Genomic DNA, 24,468 nt, shown 5'->3' on the forward strand with positions numbered 1-24,468 from the left:
GACAAAGGGCCCCAAATGGGGCTGCAAGCCCTGTGGGAAGTGTGTTGCATGTTCAAATGTGGAAACTGCTGATATTTTGCTCAATTCATGTTGGAACAAAAAATTTAAAATCACACATTCTATTGGATGGAACAAAATCGGTCTAATATACTATGCGACTAGTCCGTGTGATAAAATTTATGTCGGACTAATCTCACGCGAATTAAGACGTCATGTGAGGGAACATGTCTTGGATATTGAAGCAGCAGAAAATTAAACTGATCTATCGAAGTAGAAGACTCTACCTAGGCATTTTAAGATACATCATAGCTGCAACAGTAAACATTTGCAGGTAAGAGGTATTGATCGTGTACTAATCAATGGCAGGGGAGGTGATTGGAAGCGAATCTTGGCCCAGAAAGAGGCCAGATTGATTCACATACTTGATACTGCTTCCCCTAAAGGATTAAATTAAAAAAATCAGTTTCTAACATGACCTATCTAATGTTGTCACAATTTGATATGGCTTGTGGTATCCTTCCTAATGGCTCCTTTTGCTCCTAGTATTCATAACCACCTTGTATGCTTATATTTGATTGATATAATCTATATTACTGATGATCCATATCACTATTTCCAAGAAGTTGTTTTCATATTTTTTAATTGTATTAATTGTTGTGCTTTGTATTTGTTCTATTTATGTCCTACAGATCTATACAAGTCAATATGGCTCCTCCTCTTCTCTTTTGTCCAACTTTGTGTCTACTAGACGTGTATGATGTAGATGGCGCAGGACCTCGATAAAATATATCCAATGAAAGGTGGTAATATGTTTCATTTGGTAATAATATATTTTCATTATATTGGGTCTTATACTTTATATGTTGATATTTGGGTTTTGGCTCATATTTTGGTCACTCCTCCTTTTTTTTTTTTTATAATTTTCACTCACTGTTTGTCTCACTGTTTATTTTTGTTCCCATATTGTAATGACGGGGGGTAGGGAAACGGACAAGTGAGCCCTAGTCTACCCGCCACTCTGTCCCTGCCTACTTGCAACGACCCGCCCTAGGCGACGGGGTACAACTGGGCGGCGGTCCCTGCGCTCAGTAAGTGCACGACAAACACGACAAACACGACAAACATACAAGGGAATACAAGCAAGGGAAAGGGGCAGTTGCCCACGGCAACACCGTGAGCAACAGAGTGGTGAACGAGCCGAGTCAAGCCAGGAGTGTGCGAGGTACCAAACGAAGAACAGAAGAGTAGTCAGTAAGCCAGGGTCTGTATGGAGCAGGATCAAAATAGAAGGAGCTGTAGCTGGGCCAGAAAACCACACGAAAAGAATCACAAGCACCGAGGGACAGGAAGGGCAGGCTTAAATAGACCGAGGGCGGGAGCTAGCTGAGTCTGGCCAGGTTGCGATAGGCTCTCCCACTCCTAAGCCTGCCAGTCTGAGTGGTGGAAGCTGGAGTCAGTCTCAGGGATGTAGATTCAGGTGCTGACTGATTAATTATGGGAGTTAACCCCGAAGCTGTGCCTGGCAGATCCTTTACACATATATAATGTATATTGAATGATAGTTTAATGACGGTGTTCTTTGTATTAGTACGTGGTTCTCTATATCTATTTTTATTTTGTCTGTACTAGTGTGCTTTCATACATAATAATGACCGCACTAAATTTCATAGGTTTTATATTTAGGTGTCAGGGGATGCTTTTTTCATCTCCGTTCCTTTCATTGGTTGTCATGACCTTTGATGTGCTTAGATCTTGTGTTTATTTCATCACTCATTCTGAGCCTCCCTACTCTTTGACACAAGTGCGCTTGTGCGGCACCTCTGCCGCTCTCCCATTTGCCCCTCCCCCCACCTTAGTGGTGGGGTGGGCATCTGGGGATGGCGGCCATGTTGTCTGCGTTCCAGCACGTTCCAACGGCTAGCACTTACACACCAGATATGCTGTTATGATTGGCGCTTTACCGTGCTCCTACTCGCCCGCCCCTCCCTCACTGAGGGACGGACCTGTGTGATCATGGTTAGCTGCACCTGGTAGATGCTACGCAGCCTTACATACTCACGCTCTCATAACCCTAAATAGTGCTACTGAGGAGGAGTTTGCTAGTGGGATTACATCTTGTAAGACTTTAAGGTAATTTATCGCCTATGTTACCAGCTGTATGTTCTGTCGTTCATTGGTGGGTTGTGCATTATATACCCATAGATTCTTGACCCTTGGTATAGCCCCCGGAAGAAGCTACGTGCGAAACAGGTGTTGGGGTTTGGATCCCCATATAGCTTTGGTCTGTATGCCTTCTTAATACATTTTTTTGTGATCTGGTTCTCATTATATAATACTAGTCCTTTTTCTTGGATGTTGTCTTTTAAATTTTTTGATATATGTACCGGTTCTTATATGCACTATTTGTACTTTATCATATGAGGCTTTGGGACCTGACCTATGTGGGGATCCTCTTTGATTGGTAATGTTACTGCTAATGTACTTGTTTTTAACTATTTTGTCTCTTAATAAAACATTGTATGTTTTTCTCTAGAAATGGTTCATGTGTGATTTCTTATATAGGTATTCATATTCATACGTCAGACAGCTCATGAGGTTTGCTATATGCATGTATTTGCCCAATTGTCTCAGTAGGTGTTATGCTTTCTTACAGTGGCGTAACTACCGCTGTACCAGCCATAGCAGCTGCTACTGGGCCCGCGGCATTATGGGGCCTGTGCTGCCTGCTGATGCGGGCCCCTCCCATGCCCAGTGGCGCCACTAGCAGCCGTTACGGCTGCTACAGCGGTAGCGACGCCACTACGGGGCTTGCGCCACCCGGCTCCTAGTATTTAAGGGCTGGGCAACATGGGCCCCCTCATGCCCGGTGGCGTTGCTAGTGTCGGGGATCATTAGCCTGTATATTGCTTGCAAAATTATTATTACTTTATATGAAGTAAATATCCACAAAGAACTTGAATGAAACAAGATGGAGCCTGCATCAGGAACACGCCTATGCAGACACCACCCCTGGAATGCAAGAGGAGTGTACAGATGAACTTACAGCTGAATAGAGCCAATAGGGCTTAAGCACGTTCCACATCTTTAGAGAGGAGATTTGTAAATTCTTTGTTCAATAAAGCTCAGTTGTCCTTCCTATTTCACTGAGGGAGGATCTGTACCAACACTATTCTGCCTGGTATATTTCTTCCATGCATGCACTCAGTTTCCAATTTACAGAGGTGGCTATTCGGTGTGCAATAACAGGGAGAAGGAAGTTACCCTGTCAATTGGCACCCAAACGTGGGGCTACACTCGAGGGGATCTCAGAATCCGGACAACCGACAATCACAGGGTGAAACAGACGACCCGGGACTGCCCACTGAAGGAGCCTGATCACCTCCACAATAACAAGGTAAGTCAGTTGATTTTATAAATCTTTGACTTATCTGTGTTAGTGGACGGTCTTGTGGGAATCTGCATAACCCTTGTCGGTTGGCTGGATTAGCTCAAGCGACAGGAGCGACATCCCCGCTGTATGGTCACGAACCCGTGAGAAATTAGTCGCGCCCGAGTAACCATCCTCTGGGTAAATAGAGACTAGATAGAACATATAACCTGTCTTATACGCGGAGTGTATAAACACTTATAAGTCGTGGGACAGGCGCACGCGGGGTGTAAACACTGATAAGTCGTGTGATAAGTCATGGTAGAGGCGCACGCGGGGTGTAAACACTGATAAGTCGTGGGACAGGTGCACGCGGGGTGTCCTAATAGAGTGGTTGTTTCTTACCATACCACACAAGTTGTACATGTCTATAAATTATATTTATGACTTGACCATATAATTATGGCGGCTCTCTATCCTCATTCTTTATATTATTACTTCTCTATAAGGTGTCTGCCACAATGTATCCTAATTGAACTATGTACATTTCCTTTATGGGGGCTTCTGTGTCGGTTTTCTGATATTAATTATCTTTATATACTTACCAATGGTGTCTATGATAGGACTTGACACTTGTACTAAGTTTGTATCTCTGCAGATTGCTCTTAGCGCCGAGTCTCTGGTCCCCGTTACTTGCTATCTAACGGAATTAATTGAAGTCATTCCTTCCCTCTTTTGCGCATGCACTTGCATTTGCTGGTTCTCTTTCTTCTTTTTAGTTCTAGCGCGCTTGCGCTGATCTAACCTCCACCATTTACACTATCTCCCCAGCGTACATCAGTGCGCATGCGCCGTTCCTTACCTGACATTGGGTTATTTTATGCAATCTCCTATTGGCCAAGCTGTACTTTCAGACGGCTGTACACCCTTCGCCCATTTGATTGGCCGTCCGTTTTGACACGCCCCCTGTACATACGTCATCAGACACACCTTTAATAGGATCAGTTTTTTCGCCGCGCCGTCATTAGCCCCATGTACCCCTGAGGACGCTACTTGCTAGCGAAACATGTCGGGGGGGGGGGCTTTCTTTGTTTTAATTCCTGCCTCAAGCCGTACTTACCGATATATCACTTAGACGCTCTATGTAATGACGGGGGGTAGGGAAACGGACAAGTGAGCCCTAGTCTACCCGCCACTCTGTCCCTGCCTACTTGCAACGACCCGCTTTAGGCGACGGGGTACAACTGGGCGGCGGTCCCTGCGCTCAGTAAGTGCACGACAAACACGACAAACATACAAGGGAATACAAGCAAGGGAAAGGGGCAGTTGCCCACGGCAACACCGTGAGCAACCAGAGTGGTGAACGAGCCGAGTCAAGCCAGGAGTGTGCGAGGTACCAAACGAAGAGCAGAAGAGTAGTCAGTAAGCCAGGGTCTGTATGGAGCAGGATCAAAATAGAAGGAGCTGTAGCTGGGCCAGGAAACCACACGAAAAGAATCACAAGCACCGAGGGACAGGAAGGGCAGGCTTAAATAGACCGAGGGCGGGAGCTAGCTGAGTCTGGCCAGGTTGCGATAGGCTCTCCCACTCCTAAGCCTGCCAGCCTGAGTGGTGGAAGCTGGAGTCAGTCTCAGGGATGTAGATTCAGGTGCTGACTGATTAATTATGGGAGTTAACCCCGAAGCTGTGCCTGGCAGATCCTTTACACTCTAACTTAATTACTAGGAATGACGGTTCTCATGTCTGTTGGCACAGCGCTGTATTTGCATCAGCTGATTACTCTCATGTCCGGCTCTTGGCAGTGACAATTTTAATAATCATATATGTGGTCTGTCTTTTTTTGCTATACGTAGCACAATAAAATATTGTTCCTATCTTTAGGGTAGTTGGGAAAAAGGGTTTGTTTGCCTGCAGCCATTCTTTCTGTTGATTGTGTATTATACCTGCCAACTACCTAGGGTCTCCATTTAGTTTTTGTCCTGCAGGAGGAGGCACGGTGGATCCACCGTTTGAACACCATGACCCCCATTGGGCTTAACGAAGGATTTACCTTCAGTGCTTTTTTGTGATCCTATTTATGATCACTCTTTTGCTGATATTTAATTTATCTTCCTACCAATTGAACCCTCACCAGTTGACTTTATTACGGAAGGGACCTTCATATACCCCTGTCCCCCCTTTTGATGAGTTTATATGGGCAAAAGATATCAATCTTTTTGCCAGAAAACTAGCCCTACATAAACACTTTAAGGGCACCATACATGATAGTATTTGTCAAAATCGTGAGGAATCTAATACATTGAGGGATCTTAAAAGTCTACTTCACGAGAATGAATTTGGAGCTACTGATGCTGTTGGTCCTTTTTCATCCCTACGTCCGAAATCTAAGCTCACTCCCCCCTTTTCTCAATACAGTCATATTGACATCTTTGTCAAGATGGTCTGTAATGACCTTAAGAAACTTAGAGGCGATAGATCAATGATTTTCAGTAATCTTAGTGACAATGAAAGAGTGGCACTGGATGATCTATGCAATAATGATAACTTGGTCCTCAAACCTTCCGTCAAAGGAGGCAATATAGTGATCATGGACCATGTTGACTATCTCGGCATGGTCCACAGATTACTCGATGATCATACCACCTATGTCACTCTGAGGGGTAACCCCACGGTTAGTTACCTATCTGAACTATTTGTTCTCCTTACTGACGCTAAGAGTAATAATCTGATCACTATGGACGAATTTAAACGTCTATATAATTCCACTCCTACTTTGGCAACTTTCTATGCCTTACCAAAGGTCCATAAAGCCACCCGCCCTCTCCCTGGCAGGCCCATTGTGTCGGGCAATGACAACCTGACAAAGGGGATTAGCCTCTATGTTAATGAAATACTATCCCTCTTTGTCTCCTCTCTATCGTCCTATCTCAAGGACACCAAGGACACTGTTACCAGGATCCAGGAGATCAATGTTACTCCCACCACCATGATAGCGAGCATAGACGTCGAGTCATTATATACTAACATTCAGCACGATTTAGGTCTCACTGCAGTTCAACATTTTTTGAGCACCAAAGGCACCCAATTTCAACGACATAATGATTTTGTGTTGTCTCTCCTACGCTTTCTGCTCACACACAATTTCTTTACTTTTGATAACAAATATTATCACCAAATAAAGGGCACAGCCATGGGCACTGTATGTGCACCTACTTACGCTAATCTTTTTTTGGGGTGGTGGGAAGGCACTATTGTTTTTTTCTGATGATTTACTTTTTTTCACATCACATATTTCTTTTTGGGGTAGATATATTGATGACATTCTCATCCTTTGGGATGGGGATGTCAATACATTCACTGACTTCATGTCTATGCTCAATGATAATTCTATCGGTATGAAGTTCACCTATGAGATACATGATCAGGTGATCAACTTTCTTGACCTCAAGATCTCTCTGGACCCTGGTGGCAGTGTCCAGACTGATATTTTTCGGAAGGCCACTGCCACCAATAGTTTTCTACACTGGGACAGCCATCACCCTCCAGCCCTTAAGAGAGGAATACCAATAGCCAGTATCTTAGGGCTAAGCGTAATTATTCTAACGAATTATCTTTTCAAATTGAGTGTGATGGACTCTATCATAAATTTTTAGCACGTGGGTATCCCAAAAAGCGGCTACACAGGCATGATTTACTCTCTGATAGAGGTACCAAACCTATCGCATCAGTATCATCCAGTGCCATTCGGTGTATAGGCACATTTGATGTGTGTTCTCCCCAGGTTGTCAATATTCTGAAAAAACATTGGTCTATTCTTACTGATGATCCTGATTTGAAGGACGCTATTTCTGTTAACCCAACCATCACCTACCGCAGGGGTAAGAATCTGCGGGATCTCTTAGTACACAGCCACTATTCAACATCATCCAATACTCCATCTACATGGCTGAAATCACCTGTTAAAGGATTTCACCCTTGCGGCAGATGTTCCTTTTGCCCCTTGATGCCAACGGTCAAGAGGTTCATTAATCCAACTGATGGCAAATCATACGATATTTAACAGTTCTTAAACTGCCAAAGTAGCGGGGTCATATATGTAGTCAGATGCCCCTGTCCTAAGCTATATGTTGGTAAGACCTTGCAGGAACTGAGGAGGAGAGTGTCTAAACATCTTAGTACTATTAATCAATGAAGACACCACTCTCTCAAGACATACACATAAGTTTCATGGGGGTAACCCTAGACTACTTCAATTTTGGGGTATCACCCAGATTAAGTTAGGTCCTAGGGCTGGCAATTTAGACCGCAGACTCCTGCAAGGAGGAGGCACGGTGGATCCACCGTTTGAACACCATGGGTTTACCTTCAGTGCTTTTCTGTGATCCTATTTATGATCCCTCTTTTGCTGTGTATATATGTTTCTTATTTTATTTCGGGTAGTATGAATCTCCCTGTGGTTTTGTCTTGATAATAAACCTGCTGTCACGGAGCGGGTTAGTGGACCCACTAGGCCGTACCGCCGCAGCGGGGAGGCAGCTGGCCAAACAACAGGTCACCCCAGAAATACAATGTCCCGCACAAGGGTACCTGAATAGTCCAGATGGTGGCCGCAGCTCTGGCACAGATGAGATGAGTGCAGCAAGTTGCGCCAGACGTGGCGGATTCCTCCGGACGTGGCAGATAACACAGGACGTGGCGGATTCCTCCAGACATGGCAGATGACACAGGACGTGGCGGATTCCTCCAGACGTGGCAGATGACACAGGACGTGGCGGATTCCTCCAGACGTGGCAGATGACACAGGACGTGGCAGATTCCTCTGGACGTGGCAGATGTCACAGGACGTGGCACGACTAGATACTAGGGCAAAGCACGGGAAACAGGAACGGGGAACAAGGTACGGGTAACAACAGGAACGGGAAACACTAAGGGACCATTTGCAAGACAGACTGGGAAAACTAACAATGCTCAGGCATCGAACTAGGGGGCTGGACCCCTCTTATAGCCCAGGGTACTCACGGGTCAAAGGTCGTTCAAGATGTCCGTTCAAGATGTCTGCGGGCTCCGGCGGAGGTGAGTGGATGCAAGCGCTGGCGTCTCCTGAGGAGGAGGCTGGGGCCAGCGCTTGCCGACTCGTGGCTGCGGCTGTCAGCGGGAGGCTGGAGCTGACAGCTCGCAGCCACGGACATTACACCTGCATTACATACCTCATATACCATTACCTCTCCTAATAGAGTGGTTGTTTCTTACCATACCACACAAGTTCTACATGTCTATAAATTATATTTATGACTTGACCATATAATTATGGCGGCTCTCTATCCTCATTCTTTATATTATTACTTCTCTATAATGTGTCTGTCTCAATGTATCCTAATTGAACTATGTACATTTCCTTTATGGGGGCTTCTGTGTCGGTTTTCTGATATTAATTATCTTTATATACTTACCAATGGTATCTATGATAGGACTTGACTCTTGTACTAAGTTTGTATCTCTGCAGATTGCGCTTAGCGCCGAGTCTCTGGTCCCCATTACTTGCTATCTAACGGAATTAATTGAAGTCATTCCTTCCCTCTTTTGGGCATGAGCTTGCATTTGCTGGTTCTCTTTCTTCTTTTTAGTTCTAGCGCGCTTGCGCTGATCTAACCTCCACCATTTACACTATCTGCCCAGCGTACATCAGTGCGCATGCGCTGTTCCTTACCTGACATTGGGTTATGTTATGCAATCTCCTATTGGCAATGTAAACAGTGGCAGGAACACGACTTGGCTTTCACAGCATGTGACGCCGCGGATGCAGCGGGAAGACACGACTTGGCTTTCACAGCAGGTGACGCCGCGGATGCAGCGGAAGACACAACTTGGCTTTCACAGCAGGTGACGCCGCGGATGCAGCGGAAGACACGACTTGGCTTTCACAGCAGGTAACGATAGTACGGGATGCAGGGTACAGGCAGCAGGAACGGGTAACACTGGGAACTGGAAAACACTGCGAGACCTTTAGCAAGACAGACTAGGGTATACAATAACACTCAGGCAAGGAACCAGTGGGCAGAGCCCCTTTTTATAGTCCAGCAGCCATTTGGGCTGATAATTGATTTTGACAGCTGGACGCGTGCTGGCACGCGCCCTGCGGGAAACAGCACGAGGACCCAGGAGAGAGTGCCGGCGTCTGCCAGGAGGAGGAGGACGCCGAGCAGAGAGATGTCCATGGCCGGGATCGTCAGGGGGTGAGTTAGAACGGTGACCCCCGGCCATGGACAGAACAGTGGCCATTCACCAACCATCCACTACTCCATCCATCTGGACAATCCAGGGTTGCACGGCACTCATCAGTAAACAACACGGTTTGAAAATTAGTCTTCATGTATTTCTAAGCCCACTGCAACCGTTTCTGCTTGTGAGCATTGTTTAGGGGTGGCCGAATAATAGCTTTATGCACACTTGCAAACCTCTGGAGGATCCTACACCTTGAGGTTCGCGGGACTCCAGAGGCACCAGCGGCTTCAAATACCTGTTTGCTGCTTTGCAATGGAATTTTAGCAGCTGCTCTCCTAATCCTATTAATTTGTCTGGCAGAAACCTTCCTCATTATGCCTTTATCTGAACGAACCCGTCTGTGCTCTGAATCAGCCACAGATCTTTTCACAGTACGATGATCACGCTTAAGTTCTCTTGAAATATCCAATGTTTTCATACCTTGTCACCATTTCACGCTTTTCGGCAGCAGAGAGATCCTTTTTCTTCCCATATTGCTTGAAACCTGTGGCCTGCTTAATAATTTGGAACGTCCTTCTTAAGTAGTTTTCCTTTGATTGGGCACACCTGGCAAACTAATTATCACAGGTGTCTGAGATTGATTACAATGATCCAAAGAGTCCTAAAACACAATACCATCCATGAGTTTAATTGAAAAACTAATAATTAAATGTTTATGACACTTAAATCCAATGTGCATAATAATTTGGAACACGGTGTATATGGACAGTGACATCAGGGAAAACTCCTGAAGCGGAATCCCCGGTCACAGCATTGCAGACGCTATGACCGTCGATTCCACTCCAGGAGAAGCTCCTGTCATCTGTGTCCATGACGTCATTGGCTTCTCCTGGAGTGGAATACCCGGTCATAGAGTCTGCAATGCTGTGACCGGGGATTCCGCTTCAGGAGTTTCCCCTGATGTCACTGTCCATATATGGACAGAAACATCAAGCAGCTGTAAAGGATCTGCCAGGCACAGCTTCGGGGTTAACTCCCAGAACTAATCAGTCAGCACCTGAGAATACATCCCTGAGACTGACTCCTGCTTCCACCATTCAGGCTGGCAGGCTTAGGAGTGGGAGAGCCTATCGTAACCTGGCCAGACTCAGCTAGCTCCCGCCCTCGGTCTATTTAAGCCTGCACTTCCTGTCCCTCGGTGCTTGTGATTCTTTCCTTGTGGTTTCCTGGCCCAGCTACAGCTCCTGCTATTTTTGATCCTGCTCCATACAGACCCTGGCTTACCGACTACTCTTCTGCTTTTCGTTTTGTACCTCGCACACTCCTGGCTTGACTCGGCTCGTTCACCACTCTGGTTGCTCACGGTGTTGCCGTGGGCAACGGCCCCTTTTCCTTGCTTGTGTTCCTTTGTATGTTTGTCGTGTTTGTCGTGCACTTACTGAGCGCAGGGACCGCCGCCCAGTTGTACCCCGTCGCCTAGGGCGGGTCGTTGCAAGTAGGCAGGGACAGAGTGGCGGGTAGATTAGGGCTCACTTGTCCGTCTCCCTACCCCCTGCCATTACATAATCACAAGCCCATACCTAGTCTACCCCTGGTCCCTGACACCACTATGGATCCCCGTGAGACCCTGGCTCAGCAAATGCAGGGTCTCTCCCTACAGGTCCAGGCCCTGGCTCAGAGGGTCAACCAGCCTGATGCTACCCTGGTAGTTCCCCTCACCGCACCTCTTGAACCCCACCTCAAGTTGCCCGACCGGTTCTCAGGGGACCGGAGGGCTTTTCTCTCCTTTCAGGAGAGTTGTAGGCTTTACTTTCGTTTAAAGCCTCATTCCTCAGGTTCTGAGAGCCAGCGGGTGGGTATAATTATGTCCCGGCTCCAGGAAGGGCCCCAAGAGTGGGCCTTCTCCTTGGCTCCTGACGCCCCTGAACTTTCCTCCGTTGATTGTTTCTTTTCTGCTCTCTGACTTATTTATGACGAGACTGACAGGACTGCCTTTGCCGAGAGTCAGCTGGTGACCTTAAGTCAGGGTAAGAGACCTGTTGAGGAGTATTGCTCTGACTTTCGGAAGTGGTGCGTAGCTTCTCGGTGGAATGACCCTGCCTTAAGGTGCCAGTTTAGGTTGGGTCTGTCGAATGCCCTGAAAGACCTGCTAGTTAGCTATCCCTCTTCTGACTCCCTAGACCAGGTTATGGCTTTAGCGGTACGACTTGACCGACGTCTCAGGGAACGACAACGTGAACGTTTATGTGTTTTCTCCTCCGACTCCCCCATGATGCCTCCCGAAGCTCCGTTGCTTCGTTCCTCCCCGAAAGATTCAGAGATACCTATGCAACTCGGGGCCTCCGTGTCCCCCCAACAACGTAGAGAATTCCGCAGGAAGAATGGTCTCTGCTTCTACTGTGGGGACGACAAGCATCAAGTGAACAACTGTCCTAAGCGTAAGATTGCAGCCAGAGAACTTCCGCGTCTAAGTGATCATCGGGGAGGTCACTTGGGCGCACAGGTATTTCCCGTAAATATGAAACGTACTAAGATCTTGCTTCCCTTTCAGGTCTCTTTTGGTGGTAGTTCTGCTACCGGCAGTGCCTTCGTGGATTCAGGGTCCTCTACTAATATCATGTCTGTGGAATTTGCTATGTCCCTTGCTATGCCTCTGATTGATTTGCCTATACCTGTCCCGGTAGTGGGTATCGACTCCACTCCTCTTGCTAATGGTTATTTTACACAGCATACCCCTGTTTTTGAACTCCTTGTTGGCTCCATGCATTTGGAGCAATGCTCTGTACTGTTTATGCAGGGATTATCGTACGATTTGGTTCTAGGTCTTCCCTGGTTGCAGTTGCATAATCCTACGTTTGACTGGAATACTGGGGAGCTAACCAAATGGGGTAATGAATGTTGTACGTCATGTTTTTCTGTTAATTCCATTTCTCCCCCTAAGGAGGCGAATACGCTACCCGAGTTTGTTCAGGACTTCGCTGATGTTTTCTCTAGGGAGGCCTCCGAAGTGTTACCTCCTCATAGAGAATACGATTGCGCTATCGAATTGGTACCAGGAGCTAAGCTTCCTAAGGGTAGGATATTTAATCTTTCTTGTCCCGAACGTGAAGCTATGAGAGTGTATATCCAGGAATCCCTGGCCAAGGGTTACATTCGTCCCTCTTCTTCTCCGGTAGGTGCTGGCTTCTTCTTCGTGGGGAAGAAGGATGGTGGTCTTAGGCCATGCATTGACTACCGTAGCCTGAATAAGGTCACGGTAAGGAACCAGTATCCCCTTCCTTTGATTCCTGATCTCTTTAATCAGGTTCAGGGGGCCCAATGGTTTTCTAAATTGGATCTACGGGGGGCGTATAACCTTATTCGCATCAAAGAGGGGGATGACTGGAAGACTGCGTTTAACACGCCCGAAGGCCATTTCGAATACCTCGTCATGCCCTTTGGGTTGTGTAATGCCCCTGCGGTCTTCCAGAATTTCATAAATGAGATTTTGAGAAATTACCTGGGGATTTTTCTGGTAGTGTACCTTGATGACATACTGGTGTTTTCCAAGGACTGGTCCTCCCACATTGAGCATGTCAGGAAGGTGCTCCAGGTCCTTCGGGAAAACAAACTGTTTGCGAAAATCGAAAAATGTGTGTTTGGGGTACAGGAGATTCCATTTTTGGGTCAAATCCTCACTCCTCATGAATTCCGCATGGACCCCGCCAAGGTTCAGGCTGTGGCGGAATGGGTCCAACCTGCCTCCCTGAAGGCGTTACAATGTTTTTTGGGGTTCGCTAATTATTACAGGAGATTTATTGCTAACTTCTCGGTCATCGCTAAGCCCCTTACGGACCTCACTCGCAAAGGTGCTGATCTCCTCCACTGGCCTCCTGAGGCTGTCCAGGCTTTTGAGGTCCTTAAGAAGTGCTTTGTCTCGGCCCCGGTGCTGGTTCAGCCCAACCAAATGGAGCCAATTATCGTGGAAGTTGACGCATCTGAGGTGGGAGTGGGGGCTGTCTTGTCCCAGGGTACCAGGTCCCTCACCCATCTCCGTCCCTGTGCCTACTTCTCCAGGATGTTTTCGCCCACTGAGAGTAACTATGATATTGGCAACTACGAACTCTTAGCCATTAAATGGGCATTTTAAGAGTGGCGCCACTTCCTGGAGGGGGCTAGGCACCAGGTAACGGTCCTTACCGACCACAAGAATCTGGTTTTCCTAGAATCTGCCCGGAGGCTAAACCCGAGACAAGCTCGATAGGCGCTATTTTTTACCAGATTCAACTTTTTGGTTACCTATAGGGCTGGGTCTAAAAATATTAAGGCCGATGCACTGTCGCGTAGCTTCATGGCCAGCCCTCCTTCGGAGGAAGATCCTGCTTGTATTTTGCCTCCTGGTATAATCATTTCTTCTATTGATTCTGGTTTAGTCTCTGAAATTGCGGCTGATCAAGGTTCAGCTCCCGGGAACCTTCCTGAGGACAAGCTGTTTGTTCCCCTGCAATTCCGGCTAAGGGTACTTAGGGAAAATCATGACTCCGCACTATCTGGTCATCCAGGCGTCCTGGGTACCAAACACCTCATTGCCAGAAACTATTGGTGGCCTTGGTTGCCGAAAGACGTTAAGGCCTACGTCGCCGCTTGTGAGGTTTGTGCTAGGTCCAAGACTTCCAGGTCCCGACCAGCGGGTTTTTTGCCCATTCCCCAGAGACCTTGGACCCATATCTCCATGGATTTTATCACCGATTTGCCTCCATCTCAAGGCAAGTCGGTGGTGTGGGTTGTAGTAGACCGCTTCAGTAAGATGTGCCACTTTGTGCCCCTCAAGAAGCTACCCAATGCCAAGACGTTAGCTACCTTGTTTGTCAAACACATCCTGCGTCTCCATGGGGTCACTGTCAATATTGTTTCGGACAGAGGGGTACAATTTGTTTAATTGTTTTGGAGAGCCTTCTGTAAAAAGTTGGAGATTGATCTGTCCTTCTCCTCTGCCTTCCATCCTGAAACTAATGGCCAAACTGAGAGGACTAATCAATCTTTAGAACAATATTTAAGGTGTTTTATCTCTGACTGTCAATATGATTGGGTCTCATTCATTCCCCTCGCCGAATTTTCCCTTAATAACCGGGTCAGTAACTAGTCAGGGGTCTCCCCCTTTTTCTGTCATTTTGGGTTTAATCCACGGTTCTCCTCCATTTCACCTGGTAGTTCCAACAATCCCGAGGTAGAGGTCGTTCATCGGGAACTGTGCACAGTCTGGGCCCAGGTTCAGAAGAACCTAGAGGCGTCCCAGAGCATACAAAAAACTCAGGCTGATAGAAGACGTTTTGCTAACCCCTTGTTTATGGTCGGGGATCTGGTGTGGTTATCGTCTAGGAACTTGCGCCTTAAGGTCCCGTCCAAGAAGTCTGCTCCCCGGTTTATTGGGCCATATAAGGTCATTGAAGTCCTCAATCCTGTCTCCTTCCGACTGGAGTTGCCCCCATCTTTTCGAATACACAACGTGTTTCATGCCTCCCTCCTTAAACGCTGCTTCCCGTCCTTGGCTCCCTCGAGGAAACCTCCTGTTCCCGTTCTCACCCCTGAGGGGGTGGAATTCGAGGTGGCCAAGATTGTGGACAGCAAGATCGTCCAAGGCTCCCTCCAGTACCTGATTCATTGGAGAGGATACGGGCCTGAGGAGAGGACTTGGGTACCCGCCCGGGATGTTCACGCTGGGGTATTGGTCAGGAAGTTCCACCTTTATTTCCCCAATAAACCAGGTCCACTTAGAAAGGGTCCGGTGGCCCCTCATAAAAGGGGGGGTACTCTAAAGGATCTGCCAGGCACAACTTCTGTGGATACGCCCATAGGTAATCAGTCTGCACCTGAGTCTATGTCTCTGAGACTGACTCCATCTTCCACCACTCAGGATGGCAGGCTTCGGAGTGGGAGAGCCTATCGCAGCCTGGCCAGACGGAGCTAGCTCCCGCCCTCTGTCTATTTATACCTGCCTTTCCTGTTCCTCCTTTGCTTGTGATTCTTCTCGTGTGGTTTCCTGGCCCAGCTACAGCTTCTACTATTTGATCCTGCTCCATACTGACCCTGGCTTACTGACTACTCTCCTGCTCTGCGTTTGGTACCTCGTACACTCCTCGTTTGACTCGGCTCGTTTACCTCACTTGTTGCTCACGGTTTTGCCGTGGGCAACTGCCCCATTTCCCTTATCTTTGTGTACCCTTGTCTGTTTGTCTCGTGCACTTACTGAGCGTAGGGACCGCCACCCAGTTGTACCCCGTCGCCTAGGGCGGGTCGTTGCAAGTAGGCAGGGACAGAGTGGCGGGTAGATTAGGGCTTTCTTGTCCGTTTCCCTACCCCCATCATTACTGCTGCTAGTTGTAATATATATAATTAATCCAGTCTACATTTTTATTAATGGTAATAATTGTCGCACTGTCACTTACTGTCCTAATGGGACTTTTACACCTGCAGAAATAACAGTTCATGAGCAGCATCTTCCCCAAACCTGAAGACACCCGGGTAACATAACCTCCGGGCTCTCATTGCTGCCATGTACTTCTTACATATGAGTGACAACAACCAGTGACCTTCACCTCATCACTCCACATAAAACTCCTCAGATTGTAATTTGCAGCACCGTGGCATATTTACACACATTATAATTATAAACCTCAGACAATATAAACAATAGGGCCTCAATTAATAATATAATGCTATCACCAATCTCATGCTATCACCCTCAGGTTTTGGGTCCCATCAGTTCATTGAAATTCCTGTACATCATCGTCATCTTCTGTCTTCTACTCTTCACTGACTGTCACCCTTAGGGTAACCCACACAATTGTGGAGTCAGACTGCACAGTGGTATCCAATGGGGGATTTATTAGTACCCCCCCCCCCCTGGTCACTTACTTATTAAAAGACTTGATACTGCTGACGGATTCACTCAGGTCTTTGGTCTTTACTTTACTTCGCTGATGTCATCAGGACTTGGTTTGGTCCTTCTAATCTTTCTGACACTGTCTCTTTTAGTATACGTCACCGGGCTGTACATAGCACCTCATGCTGTGAGCCTGGGGTGAGATCCCACGTAGACGGAGTAGTGGAGTTTTATTGTGACTACCACAAACCCTCCGCATCTGTCATCTTCCTCCGGTAAGTTACTTGTCTGGGCGGCTGCTTAGAATTGTGACACTGCCGTCAGTTCCTGACAAACGCGTTGTATTGGTTCAGGCTGCGCCTGCCGCATCTCAGTGATGGAGTTCATCATATTAAAGTCTTCTAGTTCATGTTTACTGGCACTTGCCGGGGACCCCCAACACTTGTCAATTGTTAAAATAGATACTAATCTGGTGATAACATCATCAGCATGCACTATAAAAGTTGTTCTAAGTACATACAATAACAATGACAGGCCATTTACCCCTTCCCGTCGTAAACAACTTTCAGATTTTCATTTTCGTTTTTTCCTCCCCACATTCCAGAAGCCATGACGTCTTTATTTTTCCCTCGATATAGTACTATGAGGGCTTGATTTTTGCGGGACGAGTTGTAGTTTTTCGTAGCACCATTTATTTTGCCGTATAATGTACTAGGAAACGGGAAAAAAATTATTTATTGGGTAGAAAATGAAAAAAACCAGCGACTCCTCCATGGTTTTTTGTGCACTGTTTTTACGGAATTCACTGTGCAATTAAAACAACATGTTAACTTTATTCTGCGGGTCAATACGATTACGGAGATACCATATATATATAGTTTTCTCTATGTTTTACTACTTTTACATGTAAGAACCTAAGTGTAAAAAAGAAAATTTTATTTTGCGTCGCCAAATTCCGAGAGCCACAACTTTTTAATTTTTCCGTCGATTAAGCGGTATGAGGGCTTATTTTTTGCGGCATAAGTTGTAGTTTTTAATAATACAATTTTGGTGTAAATGCGACGGTTTGATCACTTTTTATTTCATTTTTTGTGGGAGATTAGGTGACCAAAAAATAGACATTATGGCGTTTACAATTTTTTTTTTACGGCGTTCACTGTGCAGGTTAAATAACAAAATATTATAATAGTTCAGACTTTTACGGACGCGGCAATACCAATTATCTTTATTTATTTATTTTTTTACTATGCTCTAGGGGGAAAATGGGTTTTTTGAACTTTTAATATTTTAATATTTTTTTACACCAAAAAAAACTTTATTTAACTTATTTTTACTTTTTTTATTAGTCCCCCTAGGGGACTTCAACCAGCGATCGTTAGATCGCTTGCACGATATACTGCAATACTAATGTATTGCAGTATATCGTGATTCTGACAGGCACCTATTAAGCCCTGCCGGAGGCAAGGCTTAATAGGTGTACAAAGATGGCGGACCTGGGGGCGTTCATTAAGCCCCCAGGCAGCCATAGCAACCATCGCCCCCCCGCGATTGCGTTGCCGGGGGCGCGATGAGCTGTTAGAGGGGGTCGCCCCCCTCTTTCTGACGATTTAAATGCTGCGGTCAGTATTTAACGAGTTAAACTAGCGGGATCGCGCTCGAGCGCGATGCCGCTAGTTACTCTGAAGTGTCGGCTGTAACATACAGCCGCACCCACCATCGTATGGAGCGAGCTCACTGTGTGAGCCCGCTCCATACTTCCCCTACACGACTTTGGCGTATGGATACGTCAAATGTCGGGAAGGGGTTAAACCACATCAAACACCTTTATATAAGAATAACTTCTCTGTTCCACTGGACAGGGCACCTAGAAGATGTGTAATTACTGGGTACATTGTATTTGCACTTGGTGTTACACTTTCCAGCAGGATTTATATCTTATTCTCTGCTGATTAACTGGAACAGCTCCTATTCACAGAAATATACACGGATTCCACATGTTTATCTGACAAGTGTCTCAAACCAATTCCCCCCCCCCCCCCCTACTCTGGTTCGTTTTACCTGGGAAGGCCTCTCAAGTTCTGTTCTCTTCGTGGGAGGCGGGTGTGATGATAAGGTTGGCACCGGTCTGCCAGGACTGTTCTGTAGGCAAATCAAACAGCTCTAACAGAATTTAGCAGCATCAGCTGTAAAACCTGGGACATACCAATTCGATCTTACCATATCGATCCTTGCAGTCTTGGGGCATATGTGAGGTCATACACCATCAGTGCAAGGGCCGTCAAGCTGTGTGAGGGCTTGGTTTTTGTAGAACAAACTGTAATTTTTATTGGTTCCATTTTGGGGTACATGCGATTTATTTAGTTTTTAGCACTTTTTATTCCATGTTTCGGGAGACAAAAAGACAAAAAAAACAGCAATTCTACCAGTTTTTCTTGTTGTTTTTTTTAGCTGCAGTATAACCAACATGTTAACTTTATTCTGTGGGTTGATACTATTACAGCAATACTAAATTTATATAGTTTCTTTTTACATTTATATTACTTTCCCACAAGAAAAATACTCTTTTTTAAAAAAAAAAAAACAAAAACATTTTTTAGTGTCACTATTTTATGAGAGCCATAACTATTTTATTTTTCTGTTGATAGAGCTGTGGGAGGGCTTGTTTTTTTGCGTGACGAACTGTAGTTTGTTAGGAAATGTCCATCCCTTTAAGATTGCCATGACTACTAGTCTAGCTACTGGGTGGCTCTGGTTTTAGTTGCAGAGCCTATCCCACGTCTCTGTCTTCCTTCATATCAAATTGAAAGGTGGAGTATTTAAATCTGGTTTGGTTCTGTCTTCTTTGCTTGTGATTCTCCTTGTTTGCATGTGTTTGATCAAGCTTCTGATTATACTCTGTATCTTAGACTATTTGGACTTTTGAAACTGGACCTCGGCTTGTCTCTGGATTTACCTTTTGCTTACTGATTCGGACATTCTGCTCCCGGCTGGTTTTGACCTAGACTATTCCTGATATCCTCTAACTTTGTGATTTGGGCTTTCTGCTTTCCCTCTGGCTGTCTTGTTATCTGTTCTAGTATTGCCTGCATTGCATCTCTTGTCCAACCGCAAACTCTGTTAAAGCAACCTTGGTTCTATGCAGCCATATCCAACCTGCCTTGCGGTGGGCTCTGGTGATGAACATGGAGTAGCCTTAGACTCTGCTGATCAGAGTAGTGACGGACTTGAGGTAGAAGATTTACTAGCACGCTTGTCCCAGACAGTCTCCATCTGCCTTTGGGGAGTCGCTCACTTAGCAATTTCATCATTTTTCACTCTGGGAATTGCTCAACTAGCGATTCCATAACAAAGTTTTTATTGATACCATGTTGGGGTACGTGTGACTTTTTGATCACTTTTTATTCCATTTTTATTTTAGTCAAGGTGACCCAAAAAAATAAATGTTGTCATTGTTTTTTATTTTATTTTTTTTCTGTGTTCACCATGCGGGAAAAATATCATGATATTTTTATAGTTCAGGTCCCCCATTTTTTCCAATTATAAAGAACTTGATCAGGGAAGTGGGAATATTGTTTATTACTTAAAACTATTATTTATTTATTTTTCAAAACTTTATTTTTATTTTTTTACACTTACTAGTCCTGTTCTTCTGATCCCCTGTACAATACTACACTATTTATGTAGTGCAGTGTATTGTAATTGTCATTTTTCAACTGACTGCTAGCCTATTAGGTCCTGCCTTGGGCAACCGCCCGAGGTTTCTCTAGAGGAACTGCGGCCAAGTGGAGATGATCTACCAAGTCCTGCTGTATAAAATTTGCAGCTGCTCCAGAGTACAAATAAGCGGGGCCAGATTGAGATTCTTCACTGGTGATGATAGTCACTGGAATAGAAAATCTGGGAAAAAATTTAGTATTCAGTGTCGATTCACCTAGGATTGTCTCTCCAATCAAACCTAAGTGCTGGAGTTTCCCGGCTTCTGAGGGCATTGACGCACGAAATGACTCTTGTGGCCACAATACAGACACAATCTAATTGAATGTTTGCACTGCTGCTCCTGGTTGGAGAGTCTGAGCCTGTCTATTTGCATAGACTCCTCCGGGTATACAATTGGAGAGGGCAGTAGAGGTCTTTGAAATCTGGGCACCAGCTGATAAGACCTCCTCTCCCGGCGAATCTCCAGGGTGTGTTCTTGGATCCTCTTGTCGAACCGAGTAGCCAGGAGTATTAGGGCATCCGAGGTAGATGGAAGCTCTTGAGCCGCCAGCTCGTATTTTATTCGGGAGGCTAGTCCCTGCCAGAAAGTTGCCACTAAGGCCTCGTTATTCCAGGCTCATTCCGCTGCCAAGGTACGGAAGTGGATGGCGTACTCCCCTACTGTAGATTCCCCTTGGTTGAGAGTCAGAAGTGAGGCAGGTGCAGAAGAAGTTCGGCCTGGTTCCTTAACCCCTTCAGCACTGAGCCTGTCTTGGCCTTGAGGACGAAGCCGATTTTTTCAAATCTGACAAGTGTCACTTTATGTGGTAATAAATTCGGAATGCTTTTACCTATCCAAGTGATTCTGAGACAGTTTTCTCGTGACATATTGTACTTTATATTAGTGAAAAAATTTGGTCTATAAATTCAATATTTATTTGTGAAAAACACCAAAATTTAGAGAAACTGTGCAAAAATTCACATTTTTCTAAATTTAAATGTATCTGCTTGTAAAGCAGATAGTAATACCACACAAAATAGTTACTATTCCACATATCCCATATGTCTACTTTATGTTTGCAGCGTTTTTTGAATGTCCTTTTATTTTTCTACGACGTTACAAGGCTTAGAACGTTAGCAGCAATTTATCTCATTTTCAAAAAAATTTCAAAATGCTATTTTTTCAGGGACCAATTCAGTTGTGAAGTGGCTTTGAGGGCCCTATATATTAGAAAGTCCCCATAAATCACCCCATTTTGAAAACTGCACCCCTCAAAGTATTCAAAACAGCATTCAGAGAGTGTTTTAATCCTTTAGGCGTTTCACAGGAATTAAAGCAATGTGGAGGTGAAATTTACAAAATATGTAATAAATTTTTTACTGTAACACAGAAGGTTTTACACGAGGAATGCAACTGAATATTTATTGCCCAGATTCTGCAGTCTTTAGAAATATCCCACATGTGGCCCTAGTGTGCTAATGGAATGAAGCACCGGCCTCAGAAGCAAAGGTGACCTAGTGGATTTTGGTGCCTCCTTATTTTTAGAATATATTTTAGGCACCATGTCAGGTTTGAAGAAGTCTTATGGTGCCAAAACAGTGGAAACCCCCAAAAGTTACCCACAGCAGGGCTCAGAAGAGAAGGAGCGCCATTTGAATTTTGGAGCGCTGATTTTGCTGGAATAGTTTTCAGTGCCATGTCGCATTTGCAATGCACTGGAGGGACCAAAACAGTGGAAACCCACCAAAAGTGACCCCATTTTGGAAACTACACCCCTCAAGGTATTTTTCTAGGGGTATAGTTAGCATTTTGACCCCATAGTTTTTTTTGCTGAATTCATTGGAATTAGTCTGTAAAGATGAAAATCTACTTTTTTTTCTGAAAAAACTTTTTACAAGGAATAAAGGAGAAAAAGCACCCCAACATTTGTAAAGCAATTTCTCCCAAGTACGGCTATACCCCACATGTGGTCGTAAATGTTTTTTTTATTAGAAATTAATTAACTCTTTCCGAACTGATAAATTTTTTTCTTTTTCTTTTTCGCTTTTCCCTCTCCGCTTTCCAAGAGACATAACTTTTTTATTTTTCCGTCAATAGAGTGGTGTGAGGGCTTATTTCTTGCGGGAGTAGTTGTAGTTTCTATTGACACCATTTAAGGTACCATATAACGTACTGGGAAACTGAAAATAAAATAGTTTGCAGGTTGAAATTGGAAAAAAGCTGTAGCAGTGGCCGAGGACAGCAATGCGTGCCGGAGTCTCAGAGGGTGGGGGGGGGAGACACCGACTAGAGTTCACTGGTCTGCAGTTGTGGCCACTGGAGGGTAAGTGACGCCGGCGGTCTGTGACCGCAGCCATTACTATATTGCATGCAAGATCCTCAATTGGATTTTTGAAATAATTGCAATTGGATAATATTTTTGTGCTTGTACAAGGTTTAAAGTTACTGTTGATGGGGGATCTTCGTTGCTGCTGTTTGTCATAACTATGTGGGCGGCAATGTTTTACAATATTCTTGATACTACTGTTCTGGTACTAGTATATAGTATTATGTTCTGTAATTAGTATGCAATATTATTCCGCTATGTAGCATTACCATATGCTGTCACTATGTGGTTGCATTCTGTTACTTGGCTCTGAAATGCTTGGCACTGAAATGTGGGTCAGCGTTAGGGTTCCATTGATGAGTTCCGTTAGACCTTTTCGGTCGACTGCGCTATTGATTCCGCAAAAAAAACTGAAACCCACGGAACGGAGGCAAACGGAAACCATTTGCAATGAAAGTTGGAAATCAATGGTAATGCAAATGGAGGGTATGGTTTCCATTTGCCTTTCCAGTTAATGGGTTCCTGCGACGGAAAAGTCTGATGAAGCCCATAAACTGAACCCTAATGCTGATGTAAACACACCCTAAGGCTAGGTTCACACCTGGGTTGGTGTGTTCCGTTGTTCTGTTCTGTCAGAGGAGCAGAACAAGGAAATAACAGAACCAATGGTTCCGTTGCACAATGGATACCGCCGGTTGCCGACGGAACTCATTGACTTTAATGAGTTCCGTCGGCGTGTCCGTAATTTTACTGGAAACATTAGTGCAGCATGCTGCGCTATTGTCTCTGGTAAAGTCCGGCAAACCCTGCCGGATCTGTGACTGAGGACCCTGAGCAGATGTGAAGATAATTGGTTTAGGTCATGGATCCACGGCCATTAATTCTGGTTATTTCACGAATATGATTCTGTTAGATCTCAGTAGAGAAGGCTTCTCCCCTAAATCGCAGATATTGCAAAATAGCCACATTATACTTATAGCATGCGATTCTATGGTACGAGATAAGCAAGGTTTTGCATGTAATAAGTCGCCTTGAAGTTTGCCTTAGGCCAATTTCAGATGACCATTATACGACCACATTTTAGTGTCTATATCACAGCCGCAATACCTGGATCTAGAGCGCAGTTCTACTGAACCACACTAAGGGTATAAATGCAATTGTTGCCACGCATCCGGGAACCACAAGGGAAAAAAACGTGTAGTTTTACCACAGATTGAAGAGATTTGCCTGTGCTAGCTGCGGAACCAATTAGTTGTAAAACCGCAAACGTTTTTTGCAGCAGTTCTAAGCTGCAAGGCAACTACTGCACCATCTGAATATACCCTTAGGTCGGGTTTCCACGGGTCGTATCCGTCCTGGAACCCGCAGCACATTATAATGTAGTTTTTCGGGTGAAGAAAACAAACAGAAAACTGTTCATAATTACCCCTGCCGTTGTCATGGTGATACATCCCTCCTTTGACATCCAGTCTGGCCTCCCTGTATGATGCTGCAGCCTGTGATTGGCTGCAGCAGTCACATGGGATAAAACGTCATCTCAGGAGGCCAGACTAGAGGAAGAAGCAGGGAGTTCTGGGTAAGTATAAACTATTATTTTTTTTCTGAGTTGCGATTTTTGTGCCGGAATCGCTGTGATTCGGCAACAAAAGTCTCAACACTTGGCTATTTGTTGCGGCTTTTGCATCCCCATTGAATACAATGGGGAAAAGCAGTGAAAACGCAGCATAAATTGACATTTAATGCTTACATTTCTGCACCACAGGTCAGTTTACTAACGTTTTAGCTGCATATTTTTCCCACAGCGTGGGCATGAGATTTTCAAAATCTCATCCACTTTGCTGCTACTGTAAATGCTGCGGAGTTTCCGCATAGAATTCCATTACGGAAATTCTGCAGCTTTGACGGTCCGTGGGAACCCAGTTTAGAGTTCTAAAATGATTGAAGCATGAAATGAACCGCTGTTTTGGCCGGGTGTTGGATGTGATATGGAAGCT

Source organism: Rhinoderma darwinii, chromosome 12 (genome assembly GCF_050947455.1).
Source record: "Rhinoderma darwinii isolate aRhiDar2 chromosome 12, aRhiDar2.hap1, whole genome shotgun sequence".
NCBI lineage: Eukaryota > Metazoa > Chordata > Amphibia > Anura > Rhinodermatidae > Rhinoderma > Rhinoderma darwinii.